Source organism: Platalea leucorodia (genome assembly GCF_965183815.1).
Source record: "Platalea leucorodia genome assembly, chromosome: 20".
In the NCBI taxonomy this organism is placed as follows: domain Eukaryota; kingdom Metazoa; phylum Chordata; class Aves; order Pelecaniformes; family Threskiornithidae; genus Platalea; species Platalea leucorodia.
The window spans coordinates 2,063,897-2,080,134 of NC_138842.1; the positions used below are offsets into that span (position 1 = coordinate 2,063,897).

A 16,238-nucleotide genomic window follows, 5' to 3' on the forward strand; every position below is an offset into this window, starting at 1 on the left:
GCAACGCTGTGTGTGGAGCACATTAATCCAGGGAAATGCCTTTAATCTCAGCCACGTGCAGCACTTGAGGAGATCAGTGAGTGAAGGAAAGGGAAGGTGTTTAATGTTTGATGGGGGCCTGACAAGAACAAAGTTCCATCATTTGCTGTTTCCCTGCAGTTCTGATATCCGTGGCTTCACATGTATTTCTTCCCTCGCAGCAATGGATGTATGAGCAAAGTTGGTAGAACCGAATCATTAGGGGGAGACAGCGTAACCGAAAAGCAGCCCACTGAACCGGCAGCTTTTGTTAGAAATACATCTTTGTTAAGGATTCAGATGAAGTTCTAAGAAGCTTAGGTAGAAGAAAGGGGGATACAGAGTTAAAGGATTATTTTTTTCAGTCCTGTTCAGGCCTTTTCAAACCTCAGATCTTCCTTCAGTCCTTTCTGTGTTTTTCTTTGTTGAACTTTCTTTGAACAAAGTATGTGAAATATCCAATTCCTAATCCCTTATAAAATCCTTTTTTATTAGAAAAGCAAACTGTAACACTTAGTCTCATGGTGTATTATCTGCTGGCTGCTTTACTACCGAGACCTTTGGAGAGTATAGCTCGTTTGCCCTTCACTGGCTGCCCTGGGTAGAGCAGGAATGTGCCTGTTGTGATGGGATGACAACTGCAGCATCCTGTCTCCCTGTCTTGCTGTTTATATCAAAATTATATCAGAATCAAGGACTGCCAAAGAAAGCTGGCCCTCTATTGAATCAATTGTAAGTATAGCAGGAGTATAAGCTTGCCTAAAGCAGCCAGTTAGCCCTAGGGGTATGTCTAAAAAGAATCTGATTTACACCATCCTCCATGCCCACTTTATCTTTTTGATGGGCACGTTAGCAAAGGGACCAGACCTGCTGGTACTGGCAAGCTGACACAGGCAGCTTTCTTCTTGGACCTGTCAATGTCGTCATTAAGTATTTATTCCCAATAGCAGATTGGAGCATTGAACGCTGTGGCTATGCCTCCAAAGTGTTGACTGAAATGCCGGTTCCATGTGGGAAATATGATCCTTCAATCCAGCTCAGCATGCTAATCTGGGAGTCTTGTCACAGCTCCAGGCCAAGTGACTGCATTTTGCCAACCCAAAGTCCAACTGGAATTTCTAGTGGATACAGCAAAGGATCTTATCCCCTGCCTTGCCCTCTCTCCTGCTAAGTAGAATTACTATAAGATGTTAAAGAGCTGCCCTTTTCCATTGCAATGATGGCCATTTTTCAGCAGGAGAGGCAAAGTGGTACCTGCCCACCTGTGGGCTGTACATTAACTTATGATATGAAATATCTTTAGAACAGATATCTTTCATCTCAGATTACTGGAAGCACACAGGTATGATCGAGCCAGCTTTATGTGAGTACCTAATGAAGAACTCCTCTTCAGTGCCTAACTTTCCTCTGCAGTTAGAGGGGAGGGAGGGTTCATCCTTCTCTCTTTTAAACCGGGTGAACCAGGATTGTTCCAGTCACCCTGGCAGTGACACAACAAGGAGTGCTGTCCCCTCCCTTGCATCCCCCATGTCCTGATTTTTAAGGGAAGGAAACGTGTATGGGATGTATGGACTCTACAGGAGCTGTTGGTTACTTAAGGGACTAAGTCGCTTCAGGAAGACTGTGGTAGTACCTTGCCAGCCTATAGCAGGGGGTTTCTGAATCTCTGCCTGAAAATTGGATCTTCCTTCTCATTATGCTTTGTATGTTTTCTAGAGTTTGCTACCTGATGTGGTCTGCTACTGTGCAGCCCTAGTGTTACTTGAGTGCACCTTGGAATCACACTGCTAGTAAGGTTTCGGTGATAACAAACAGTAGCTAATTGCATCCAGGACTGTTGCTCGCACTATGCCACGTATACGTGGTTTGAAAAGACAGACTGCAGTTTCCCCTCACAAAGCTGACTGGAAGAAATAATTCGTTCAGGTGAACACAGGCAAATGAATAAATGAAAGAACAGGCACTGCAGCAGTGGAGACTCAAGCAAATCATGTTTTCAGAAAGCTGACGAGTGTTTGGGGTCCTCAAAGGTTAAAATACTTACTTCAGGTGTATAAATAAAGGATTTACAGCAATAAAGCCACTACTGTCATTGTTAGCAATTAATAATATTGTAATTAGTGCTGCATGCAAAATTAATCCATGACTGCATTTACTGGGGGAGAGAGTCTAAAGACTTCAGCTGACTGGAGAGCAAATGACATGTCTCACATAAGCAAACACCGTTCAGGTTTTGGTAAATTTACAGAAGTAGCGTTTCTTCCTGCCCTATGTGCCACGGAGGCAAGAGGCCAGCCCTGGCCACAGTCACTCCCTTCCTACCACTTACTAGAAACGTGGCACTTGTAAAACGGCTCTGTCTAGACAAAAACATTTGCCAGCACTCTCCAGCAATGATCACTTCATAGGCACTAAAGAAAACATCACTATTTGATATTTTTGCAGTGCCAGACTAATTCCACAGCTAGACTGTGTCTCCCATAGCACCTCCTACTCTGACAGAGAATTCCCATGCAGCAGATGATGCACTCCAGCTTCAGGGTGCGTCATGAGATAGGCAGTCATGCTGGGCATCTTGCCTCCGGAGAACAGAGAACTGGGAGCTAAGCTGCCTTTACTATACAGCAGGATTTCCCAACAGAACTATTTCTATTTTCAGACAATTAGGTTTCTACTGAAAGATTTTCAATAGGAAGTGGCTCTCTGGGAGAAATCATTTCTCAAGCAAATTATATCTCTTGGGTTTTTTTTCCTTTGGTCAAAAAACCCAAAATTCTTATTGCAGTGGACTTGTGATGTGTTGTGGTTGCAAGAGAAAAAAATTGGGGATTTAACTTGCCAACAGTGTTATGCTGATTCTGAATTCTACTTTAAGAGAATTAATTTTGATTTACTGAGAAGTCTTGAAAATAAAACATTTTGGGTTTTGTTGAAACTTTCTAGAGGGGGAAGGCAGGTTTTGTCCAGTCTTTTTGTTGCGAGAAAAAGGCATTGCACTCTAAATGTGTGAGAAAGGCAGACTGTAATAAGTTCTCACCTTGTATGACTGAGAGCAGAAGCTATCTGTAACCATATATTGCAGTAAGATGTGGGCTGGGGAGGCAATACTGCATAAACACCAACCATAAAAGTCACAGGGAAAATGGACAGAGTCATGTGAGCCAATTCACGTTCTCTCATTTTGTTGTTCTTTGCTGAAGTATTTAAGAGGTTGAATCATTAACTCACAATTTGTTTCTACAGGTTGGCAATGTCAAGTCTCAGTCACCAGCACGGTGCGGCAAAAGGGCTTTCTGCAGGAGCCCAGAAGGCTGAGAGGCAGCTGACCCGGGCGTCAGCGCCACAGCTAGAAGACAGCCATTACCCCAGGCAAAACCACCTTCGAATACTGTGACGGTTCTGACCCTGCTTCGGCATCTTATCTCAAGGTATCTCAGTACTCAGCATTACCTTGTCGTATAAAAGCTTCCATTCACATACACTTTTTCTTTCCAAAGCGTTGGTAAATTTAAACCGATAGTGGCTTCATACCACCCCAAAAAGGACCCAGCTCTGGGTGTGGGGAAGACTGCTGACAGAAAACATTTAGCACTGTTGCAACAACTTTCAATGTGGTTGGAAAAAGGTTCTTGCTTACTCAATGCACAAGAAAAGCATGAAGTTGCTCTCTGCACTCCGCACAGTGCTCAAGGAACAAAAGCAAGAAAGCATATGTTGCCGTGATACAAAGTCGTCTTGCGGTAGTTCACAGGGAATTGCCAATTCCAGCTCCAGAGGAGAGACACAGTAAAAGAATACTCAGAACAGCCTACAGCAGCCCTGCTAGCCCTGCTGTGTGGTCCTACACTGTGCAGTCCGTCAGCCTTAGAGATAGGATTTAATGTACTATTTGTCAGGCCCGTAATACTCCCTCTGCGTGATCCTGAGGGAGATGAGGGAAAGGCAAACGAGCACCTAACCTGGATGACACCACAGCAGGAAGAGTTCCTTCCAATTCTGCCACTGTGCTTCTATGACTGTACATAGCTTGTCAGTGCTCTGACCAGATGTTTGCAAGTCATGGTATGAACCGCGCACTGCTGTAGCATTGCCCTGCTGCAATCTTTCACCTGCTTATAGCACCAGGGTAAACGTAGTGGGTGGTTACCCTAGTCAGCAGTTTGGGAATATTTTCACGTAGTGTTAAAAGCACTATTGCAGTCCTTAGCTTCAGCCAGGCTGTAATTTCAGTATCCCAGTCTTTTGTGGTTATCAAAGTACTTTGATTTCTAAACTGGCAAAAAACCACTATGCTGTGCTGGTTTGTTGCCAATAAGCCGACCATAGCAGCGTAGATAGGACTATCACGTTGGTCTTGATAAGCCCGATTCAAATCCCTGCTTTGCCAGGTTCCCATTGGGAACCCCAGCCCCGAGTGTTTCTCAGATAGTAGGATTGTGAGAGAAAAGAATTGGAGCTGTACCAGGTGACACGATAGATGGTAGCTGCATCCTGCAACCGTAGCCTGAGCTTCACCTGAAATGGTTAAGGATGCGAAGAGGAGAAAGTTGGATTCATTGGTCTGGAAACAGGCAGTTGTTGAGCTGTAGTCCTGACTCTGTAGTCTGACTGTTTCCATGGCTTTCTAACGCATGTTTCCTGTCTGCAAAGGAAATAATTCCACTACTTTACATGCCGCTGTGAGGCTATTTTAATGTTGATAATGTTTTTTTCATGATGTAGAGTGTTATTTTATTACAAAGCAACTTTTGGACTGCCCTGCCCTGTTAGAGTATCATGTTGCTTCAGTAGTAACTGAAATGAACCCTGAACACAGCTGTCACTTATAAAGTATTTTGAGATCTTTCAGGAGCAATGGTGTGCTATAAATACAACTTAGTGCTATTTTTTTCCACGCAGAAGGCAGTTCTTTCATACTTTATTCTAGTGCTTTCTTAAGGTAAACAAAGAACAAAGTGAGGAAGGCTTTCTCTCAAGATGAAAGTGTGTGTACATGTGTAGCCCTCTCCTTGGGTAGTTTATATCACTGAGCTGTGTGTAAAGTAGTTTTCTGTCTTTGCATGTCTCAGTTGCCAGAGATTAGAGGCGTGCTACATTGCAGCATATGTTCTGTACTGCTTATTACTTAGCACCCCTCATCCCCCTTCCTATAATAACTAGTACTCTCATAAGTTAATCCCACATATATAGTTTATAGAGGTCTTTTCTGCTATTAGTTCTTTTGCTACTTTTCTGTCTGTTCGCTGGCTCTCTGCTAGTTGCTTTGAATTGTCATTGTTTTGCAATCCAGTTGTCCTTGTTTCTTGAATTTCTGTACTGAGGGTCATAGTTTCTCTTAGACAGGGATATTAACAGACCATTTCCTACATGAGCCTGTGTTAGGTTCCTCTGACTGTGTCCTGTCTGTCATTCAGGAGTTTTCCAGCAGATGTGTTGAAAGGAGTTTTGTTCCAGACTTGTTCTCCATTAATAGGCATTTTGGACTTAATTTTCTTGAACTTGCTTTTTACCTCAGAAGTATAAAGAACCACCCTGATTGCTGTAATCGGTCAGGTGGGCTACAGCTGCTAACATAGGGAATGGGAGCATCTGGGAGGGAGAATGTAGCCTCTTAATTCTTACTGTACATCTAAAAAGCAAAGAAACCAATGATGAAACCATAGAATTGTTAAAAAGGGAAAGCATTCCTGAACAGATGCATGTGTTCTTCTACCCTTTTGGATAATATAGGCTCTCTCCTATAGAAGGTCCTTTATGTATCTGTCCATCTGACGTGCTGAGCTTATATTGAAGCACATCATCTGCTACCTGTTGATCTTCCGTGCTGCTTTTTCTGCTCACTGGGCCTGGAAGCCTGTCACATGCCAGCTGGAAGGTGGATTGGCACTTGCTGGCTGATGTTGCGTGTTTAATCAGTTGAGATTCAACAATAAGAGTATCTGACACCAGTAGTTTGGAAGATTTCTTTTCATCATATAGCGCCGTGATCGCAAGTGTTGGCAGCACTGCAGACTTTGATTGACAGATTTTGTCCTACCTCTGGTTCCTGAAGCCTGATTTCTGTGATGTTCAACCAAGCTGTCTAGATACATCTTGTCCCATTACAGTCTCACCTCAATAGTTTCCTTCCCTCAGCTCTTCTTGGCTGCTGCATCGTGACATGGGTAACAGCCGTTGTCATTCCAGTGCCTTTTGTAGGGATGTATAGCATAGCCTGCAGCCCCTGCCGTCACTTTTAAAGTCGGTTTGCGGTCCCAAGACATGGGTTGTGAAAAAGCCTGACTTCAGAGATTTCCAGCTGAAGACAGGGGTCTTAAAGGCATTTGGTGCTCTTTCATACAAGGTCTGATGAAGCAAGTTTTGTCCGTCTGAATTAAAGTCCGCTTGTGCCTAGTAGATTGGTTAAAATGTTCCTGTGATTTATTACAACTGAATGCCATGAAAGACAAACATATTTCAGGAGCAAATCTTGAGGATCAAATCTCAGTAGGCAGCTATTTGCCTAATATCCTACTTTTTTTCACATCTCCTGCAGGAAGCAAATAGCTTGTAGTTACATGAGTACCCGATTATTCCCTGAAATACTAAAACTCAAAATTGCCCCTTTTAAGGCTAATTTCTGCTTTCAGGGGCATGCACAGTGCTCTTTGAAGGTATTGAGGAACACCAGCTGCAAATCTAAAGACAGGGACGGAGTCTGCTGTCCCTGGGGTATGCAGTATTTCACCAGCAGAGCTTTTTCTATTCCAATCCTTCAGTTACTTTTGTGTTACTAATTATTTCTATAAGTGTAATTGACTTGCAAGACATTCTTGGCTTTCAGTATGTGCTGAGTGAATTATTGACCCATCACATGGGTCATTGATGTGAAGAGACACATGAACAAACTGGGTGCAAAATAGCTACTTTGCATTCTTAATAGCAAGTGTAAGCCATTAATAACTTTGCTGCTTTATGCACTCAGAGCCTGCACCATTTTAGTTTGACATGCATATGGCTGAGTTCATCCTCAGTGTAATTTGAAATTCATTGGGCATGGACTTCATCTCCTTATGCTACTTTAAAATCTCTCCTGTGTTGAGATGTGATATGCTAATTCCGGAGTTTATGGCTGACTTGAGATGCTACATTTGAAAAATCAAATCCAATTAAATCAACTTATTACCAAGGTCAGAGACCAGTATTCAGCACATTCTAGTCCTTGCTATTTTGCAGCAAAGAGTAAACTTAGTGAGCGTATTGTGTCTCAACCCATAAACAAACTGCTCTGCCCTAATAAGAAGGCTTCTGGCTGCAGGACCTTGGAAACATAGTCAAATTATAAAGCATTCCCTGGAGAGTCCAAATATCTGAGTTCAGTTCCTGGCTTTTCACTTTTTTTCTGTACTATGGGACAAGTGTTCTCCCCGTTGTGTCTGTTTCCCCACCTACTCACAAGATGGAAGCAAAACTAGGGTGTTGTGTGGATAAATTCAATGGCTGCAAAAAGCTTTGAGACCTCTTGAATGTGTTGCTGTGGACTGGCAACACAGCATCAGCTTGCTGTAGTCAGAATTTTAATGGAGCTCAGATTTTAGGAGAATATAAATGAGAGATGCCCAATCACTATCTTGGCAGAAACTTGTTTATTATCTAAGAAGAAGAAAAGCCTCTGCGTGCATAATATCTTAATATTCTCAGCAAGGAGTGCAACAGAGGGGAATATACTGTGGCTTTTTGAGATGGACAAATATTAAGCTGATTTGCAGATGCTTTTGCAAATGAAAGTCTTAAGTTTAGATTTATTATGAGTTCCCACACTGTGCAAGCCTTTGTATTTAAATTACACTATCACTAAGTGCCCAGTGGCTCTTTCTGTCTCTTATTGTTCAGCATCTAATGCATTTCCTGCAGGAGGTCCTTGTGTTCCAGACAAAACCAGACAGAAAAGTGAGAAGAATGTTGAATTCTTAGATGCCCTTTACAGATAGCCTACCGTCTCATTTCCAGTGGAAAATGGAGTTTAACCTGCACAAGCATCTTAAATCTTTCCCATTCATTTAGGAGCTTAAGCTGGAATTTTCTACGATGTCAATTCCACCAACCTGAGGTAACTTCTTGAAGTGCCCACCTTAGCAGCTGAGGGGTCTCAGAGTTCCTCTCAGCTGTCAGAAACTGGCATCTCAAGGTGAATTGCTTCCATCCGATTACTCCTCTCGAATTTACCTGTGTCTCCAGCTACACAAGCAGCTCTAGGTACCAAGACTCCTATTTTGAGTTAAGTTTCTGCTTCTGTTCAGTGCCTAATTTGAACCCAGGACTAAAGCACTTCCAAAAGTGAGGCTCTTACCTCAGTTATTAACACACTTTTAAAAATCTTGTATTGGTTGCTCTAGTTCATGCAGAATTCAGTTATGTAGCAGACCTTGGGATGTGATTTAAGATTTTCAGAGTCTTAGTAAAGTGGTGTAAACCCAGTGAAGGATTTACTTTCACCTCACTTTACCCCTCAAAATGTTGGAAAAGCCCAGGCAGATAATTTAAGAGAAACCCTAGAGTTAGCGTGTATATGAGGACTAGAGGAGCTGTTCTTCACAGCATCTCATCTCACCTGCCCACCACCAGGTTGTGTGAGAAACCTGGGTGACAAGATTAGACACAACCTCCAAATTTTAGATGAATAAAGGAAGTGAGATTAACTTCCTTCTTTTGTCTCTTGACATTAGCAAGCATTCACATACAGGCTGGCCATTCAGATTGCAGTAGTGTATCCTATGATGCAAGTGTCACTTGTGTAACTGCTTGTTTTTCTCTTTGGGACAGAAATTCCTAGGGCTTCAAACAAAATCTTGCTGTTTGTTACCTGTGCCGTGGTTACTCTGTGCGCATTTCTCCCTACAGCACAGAAGGTAGCTGAGAGAGTTTATTAAAGTATGAGCCAACTTACATTACTTTGCATTTGTCATGGGATACTGCAGAGAAAGCACATTCGCATGTCGAAACCCTGGGTTGTGAAACAAATAAAACCGTCTTACCTCTGTGAGCACTCAGTATGGAGCACGCAAACTCATCAGCCACCCACAGCCTAAATGTGGTTCAAGTTACCTGTTCCGTAGGAAAGACTTGTGAAGATATTCAGGGTGGGCTAACAAACAACTCTGAATCTTAACTAAAAAGCTCCTTCTCCAATAAGCAGGCTGAACGACGGTCCTGTTTCACAGACAAGACACAGAGCCTCAGGGTATATAGTGCTAGTACATCTTTTGGTGGATTGTGCTGCTGAGGGAAGAGACAGCTGTCACTTCCATAGCAACTAGGCTTGGAAGGTAAATCATCATTCCTGTGTCAAACTCCTCTCATTCCCACTGTAGTCCAGAGACTTAAGGGTGCATCTTAGTTATCCAGTGTTAAGGTGAGCTGCTGATTACAGTTGAAAGGCAAGAGTAGCTTTCAGGTGCAGGATGCTCTGAACTTCGTGGCTGGAAAGTGCTTTCACCATGACCACCCCCCTTCAAGAACCACCCCGTTACCCCAGAATATCACTACTTACCAGCTATAGGGGGGATCCACAGAACTTCTGCCAAGAAATGTGAATTCCCAGAGCTGCTCTCTCTTACATTTCTCCTGAAACAGTCAAGGACAAACAACAAATCTGGATGGAGCTGGAAACCAGCAAGAAACTCCATGAAGGGAAATGAGGCATGAGAGCCTCTTTCCACCACCTGTCTCACCACCTCCCAGCCCCACGTCTCCTTCACACCCAAACACAAATCCATGATTAAGACTTGGAGCCCTTTGCCTTCCTCCCTCCCCACTCCACACATTGCTCCCACTCAACAGGGCTGTGTTTCCAAGTCCTCATGTACCCCCCGCCAGCTGCTTGCTGTCTGCTTTTCGACCCGAGAGCCTAGCCCAGGAGCCCAATGCCCTCTGCTCATCCATCTCAAGCATACGCCTCCTCACCCACGTGCTTTTGTCGCCTTGTTCAGTTCCCCTGGCCTCAATCAGGAGCACAGCAAAGCAGGGTCAGGATCCAGCAGCCCGAACTGTACAACACCAAATTATGTCTAATCAGATGTATCGGCGTGTGCCGAGGCTCTTATGCAAAGGCACCTATAAGGCTGTGCATAGGAGGAGAGTGTGCTTGCTGCTGCTGACATGCCCAGCACGAGCTGACTATTTTGGAGTTTGTGTAATGCACGTACCAGTCCTCCGACGCCTCTGGCATGATTAGGTATTAGCTGAAAGGATCAGCCCCAGGGCATTGCTGTATCTGCATTAAAACTGAGCTGGTCAGTCACTGTAGTGTGCATGCATAACGCTTGTCAACAGTGAGAAGCTGATGACCAAACCCCTTTGACGCTACACCTTATTGGGCTTTTTTAACAAAATTTTAAGAAAATAGTGGCACTTACTAGATAAGCACCTATGGAAAAGGGCTGTGGTACAGGAAACAGAGGCAATCAGTACAGAAAGGGTACCCTGTTACTTCCTGATCGTTCAAACCATTACTTTGTTATTTTCGTAATTTGATTCTATAATGGAGATTTTCCCTGTCTTGTGCAGTGAAGTTGCATCATGCAGAAAATTGGTTTGTTTAAGTAAGAACTGTTATGGTGTCTTTCATCGAATGTTCTCAGAGAACATTACTAATAATTCATTAAAGGGGCACTGTCAGCTGGAACACTTTTAATTACCATTTTCTGACAAGTCAACCCTTAAGTGATATGCCCTGATTTTTAAATTTATTACTAACACATATGCAGATTTTTCTTTTTTCCTGCTGATGTTTATATGGGTTGAGAAAAGTAATTGACTGTGAGATTAAGGAAGTGAACCATGCACTACATGCTCTCATGCCCACAATGGAAGATAATTTAAGGGTGGTTACTTTTTTTAACAGCAGTTTTGAGAAATTCGTTACTGTAGCCTCTGAGCACCTCGGTACATCTGAACGTAGGGAACTTCTGCTACATGCAGGTTACTGCTGTGAAACTGAAACGCGTTGAACTTCAGGTATAGCTGTGAAAATCGTTAGCTGCTACTTGTTAACTGTCCGGGTATACATGCTTAGCTTTTAAGTAACTATGAGGCGACGACAGGCTGGCTGGTACTAACACCGGGTTAAAACAACAGTACTGGCAGCTACCACGCAACAGCTAATATGCTGTAAACTTGTATCAGCTTATCCCACCCTAGTGTGTTTGCATAGCCATACTTTAAGGCCCTTCAGCCCCATGTCACTGTCAGAAATACCACTTAGCGTTCCCAGAGAAGAGTAATGCCTGAACTGCCGCCTTCTGCCTTTTGTATCTGAGATGACTACAGCAGATGCAGAGATCTTCTTTGACAAAGTTTTCTTAAGCCTCAGTAGCCTGTTTTATGGGAGCAGAAACTGAAGCAGAGAACTATCAAGAGGGTTGCCCAAGGAAAGGTAAGCCAGTGAGTAAGCAGATGAGAATCCAAACATTCTGTTCCACAAAAACAGACTCTGGTTCCCTTGCTGTAGTCATTAGGTGACAATTTTGTGCAAGGCAACAGAAAGGACAGTCTAGCTGGAAATAGCGTGGATTTTCTCAGTCAGCTGTCAAGAAAACAGTATGGCACCGAGCCTCTTACCTTGTGTCTTAAGCAGTAAAGGTGACTGGAGAAGGGAGGTGGGAGAAAAAGCTGCCTGGCTTCGTGTCCCCTAGACCATGCAATTTCCACAGCACTTTGGTCCAACAGCTTCTGTATCAAAGCAAGAGAGCCCAAGGCCCTCTTTGGCTTTTATGTGTGGCTGTGTCAGCTCAGACTGGTTGCCAGCTCATCTATATGCAATGGCTCATTAACATTGTGGCTTGGTTTATATATTGTATGTGAAAGGCAGAGGAATGGCTGCTAGATGGATAAAAAACACAGCAGAAGTGTTGAGCTGCCAAAGTTAGGGAAAGTAGTGCCATATTACCTGCCAACGCTGACGTTACTGTCACCAACATCCGAGTCTCTTGTCCCATCCCACCAGTACAAGCACAACAAAAGTGTCTTGACTACTTGTGAGGATCGGGCCTTTTCTTTGCATGGGCAGTGTGGTTTTGGAAAGAACCAGATGCCTCTTGATACCTCCCGTAGTCTGCAGAACCCTTTGCAGTTTGGTTTCTTTGGTCTGTGCTATATTAGATGCATGTGCCATTGCCCAAATTCCTGCTTAGACTTTCCTTCCTAGATTTGAGCTGAAACTCGGCGTCCATCTGGACTCTTTGTAGAGGACGGACTGCAGGAGTTAGCTCATTGCTGTGAGGTTGCTGTTACTCTCTCTGCATTGCTGTTGTCTTGGAGCTTAAAGAAATGTGCCTCTCTTGTATTTCTCAGTCCTTTGGTAGAGTGCCTTTGCATCCTGTCGATAAGGGATGGAGTGTGTAAGCCTGGAATAATCCCACTTACCTGCAGGTACACAAAAATTAGGTGTCTAATACAGCTAATTCTTCTGGTTTCCTCTTGTGTTCAGAAGGCATTTCTTCTCGCTCTAAGACAGGCATTGAAGGATGCATTGCCTTGTGGAGGTGCCCATCCCTCTCCATCAGCAGAGGGAGGCCTTAGATGGCTGGAGCAGTTTATATGCCTATCTTTTGGAGGCCTACTGTAAATAAATGAGTTCTACCCTCAACATTAAAATCCTGAGGCTGGAAGCTGATCTTCCCTTGGTTGTACAGCAATAAGAACCCAGTGCTTCTAGCTACCTATCCAGGATGGGTGGAGGACATCCTGCAGGCGGGAATCTCTGAGTCTTAGAGGAGGCTGGGAGCAGGATTTGTATGTTTAAAAAAAAAAAAAATTATTTAATGCTTGGGCAGAGCCAGGTCTGTTCACACAGTTGAAACCAACAGGAGCTTTGTGACTCAGTGACGCAAGTGGTTGCCCCAGAGTGTTCTGAAGACAAAAAGCACTGATATAAGGAATTAAGCCGTTATTAGCCATCCCATTGTTTTAATAGCTCCGTCGTTAATAATAAATTAGATAATACTCAAGCAGCACTTTTCATCTCCGAAGCATGTTAATCCATCTGTTACACCTCTTAACATTCCTGTGAGGCAGGTGTGCTGTTAGCGATACCACCACATAGAGGCTTTTATAGCACCAGGAATTGATGATGGAATTGCTCCAGATACCTTTACCAGGAGCTAATTGATGTGGTACACTCTGAAATAATCTGGTTATTTTTATACTGTGCCTAGTACATGCAGGAATCCTGTCTTTTCCACCTATTGGCAGTTCATGATGGCACAAATTAATTTTCTTGCATCACACAACATACCACAGAGTGTTTAACATAATTTTTCAAAGAAGCAAGCTAGTTCTCCTGCAATGAAACTCAATGGGATTTTTTCCCCCACTAGCTTCAAAGAGCATAGTTGAGCCCTTAAAGGGATTTACTTCTGTTAAATATTATCCTCAAAACTGAGAAATTAAAAGCAAATAGGCTTTTTTCCTTCTTCCTCTAAGACATGTCAAAAGAATATTATAAAACAAGAATAGCTTTCCACAGCTTTCAGAAACTCCCCAAGTGAATTTCAATTGCAGGTTTTTAGGAAAGAGTGTAATTAACAACTTTATTCAGTCTGAAGCCAGAAAATTCTTTCTGTATTTGGCATGAAAAAAGCAGAGCAGGAGGAGGGGAGTCAATGACCTAGATTTTCACAAGTGACAAATGACTCCTAGGTGCTCTGCCTGAGACCCCTTAAATGGCAGAGATTCCCATAAGGTACACCGCAAAATGACTTCTCTTTATTGTCTCTCATGTTGGACATTCAAAATCACCCAAGACGCTCTTGGAAATCTAGGCTATTTTGTTTGTTAAACTGATTCTTATATTCACCTAGGGCAACATTCCCAAAAATGCATCCATAACCAAGCAATTAAATCCCATTTGCAGAAGTGACCTTGGTATGCCAGCAGCTCTCCGAATTCACAGCGATCTCTCCTTTTCTGAGCTTGCTTCATCATTTTCCTGGAAATGTATGCTTTGAGAGCACCTCCCATAAAGAAGAAATGGGGAAAACAAGGTGTGACTGAGCTAACATTTTTTAGAATATCCCTTGCTATATTTGCAGTTTTTTCTCGTTTTTGTGTTCTGTTTTCCACAATAAAGTCAACATTTTCTATAAAAAGCAAGTCCTCTATGAAAAGGCTGTTTGCCTAATAGCAGCTTTTCTGTATAAATGTTGATAATCTCTGTTTTGTCAAAGGAAAAAAGATTTAATGCCTTTATCTTTTGGAATGATTATTTACAGAAGAGGAGGTCTCCCTAAGATGTAATCAAAGATACATATTTTAAGTATAGTAGGCAAGTCAGTACTGCAGGCAGTTGTTTATTCATTAACCTCAGTGTCGCGAGGCTGGCAGCCTCCCAGTACTTATTTACTTTGTGCTTATCATGGGGAGGGATTTGAAATCCTTTGCAATTTTATTCTGAGTCCCAGGAGAGAGGATTCTGTCCTTCCAGTTATGTCTCATTTGCTGAGCATATCCCAGGTAGTTGTGCAGCAATGAGTATGGCGGTAACAGGAGACTGAACATTCAGTCTGATGTATGCACAGTTGTGATTCATTCCCAAAGCTTTCTTTTCTGTGAACGAACACCAGCAGAGCTGAGGGGGAAATATGAGAACTGGGTTTTTGCTCCTCTTAGCAGTGTCACCGACACCCTTCCTTAAATAAATAGCCACGCATGCCAGCATGCAGATAAGCTTGAAGAAAGTGTAAATCTCTAGGACAGCCAGTGTCAGAAATGGAAGAACAGTGTAACAGATGAAGTTGATTATATCGCTCATCCCTTCCAGCACCTTCAAGCATTGCTACTAATGAAAGTAAAAGGTTCCTAATCACTTCAGCCTTCCTTATTCTTAGACAGCAGGTAGTTGAAGCCCTTGGCCTGCTAACTGTAATGACAAAATTTAAATGCATAGGCTATTTAAATTCAAGAACAAAGCTGGCTGTAGTGCTGGCTTGGCAATGCATGCGGAAATCCAGAAAGGCAGAGACCTGTGTTATTTAACTCCTTGAAGACATAGTCAGTAGTTGAAAAGCAACAGAGGCCTCATTTGCAGCAAGGTATTATCTGCCCTCTTCTTTGCAGAGCAGTGCAGGTGGGCTTGAGAGAGGGGAAAACAGCACTCGTGACTTCATAGCATGAGAGAGAAACCTGGCTGCCCACTGATGAGTTGTTTTGCATCTTTTAGGCACGTTTGCACGCTTAATTTTTCTGTGACTTTTCAGAAAGCACAGAGAATTGGTGACAAGAATTTAGCACTGTCTTGAAGTTGTTATGCTAGAACAGCGTAGTTGCAATAAAGATTTCCTGGAACAGCGTGGCCTAGAATCGCTGCCAGTCCCCTGGCAAGCCCGCAAGGTGGAACACCTCTGCTGATAATGCCACGTGGGGAAAGTGGGGTTTATGCAACTCTGTTCATGGGGGAAATTATGCCAGCTTCTCACTGGAAGGAATAAAGCTCATTACTTGTAATTCAGCTGCTTGGCAGAGAAGGTTAGTGCCGAAGAAGTCCTTACTTCCCCTGAAAATGTAGGGCAGGGGAGGACTGCAACAAAGGCACTTCTTTCCTTCCTGGCTGTAGCAAGCTGGGTGTTTAGCACGAGGCTGTTCAGCGGCTGGAGAGCGAGCCTGCCAGCGCGGTGTCGGACCCGCAGCAGGGCAGCGGGATCAGCCAGCTAACAGCACCTCTGAGGAGCCCGTAGCTGGGCTGAGGGTGTGTAAGCACCCGTGCAGAATACAGGGAGGGATGTTAAGTCATGAGTCACTTCCCTTTTTCCAGTCGCTGAATCCCCTTTTAAAAAGTTAAGCTAAGCCTCCAGAGGAAACGATAAGGCTCGTATTGATAGCACCATATTCTTATATTGGCAGCTGTGTCTTTGTCACCTTGCCCTTCCTTCGGCACTCCTGAGCAAAGCAGTCTGCGATGAAACTGTGAGCGCGTGATGCTACAAACCTAGTGATTGCTCCGAACAATGACATCGGCATCTGACTCAGGGGTGTCTGAAATCTTTCTTTCTAATTGAAGCGAGGAAAACAGAAGTTTAAAACACCGTATGTAGGAAAGTGTTTGAAGTCGTTGAGCAACCAGTGTCACCAGTTAACACCCGTGGAAGTTTTGTTTCTAGATTTTCATTTCGGTTTGTCTCGTAGCATCAGGCTTGTGCATTTAGACATTAGAGCTCTCATCCCTCTGTTATATATGATGGCGTTAA

General features: G+C 43.3%; 1 protein-coding gene across 1 annotated transcript in view; it reads left to right on the top strand.

Moving 5' to 3' along the window:
- The window catches only part of KCNJ5 (potassium inwardly rectifying channel subfamily J member 5), a gene marked incomplete at its 3' end in the record, with an annotated part of 58,365 nt that overhangs the window by 9,229 nt on the left and 32,898 nt on the right, over positions 1 to 16,238 (top strand). Inside the window, exon 2 of the mRNA XM_082330609.1 lies at positions 3,262 to 3,446. The remainder of the gene's footprint in view (positions 1 to 3,261; positions 3,447 to 16,238) is intronic.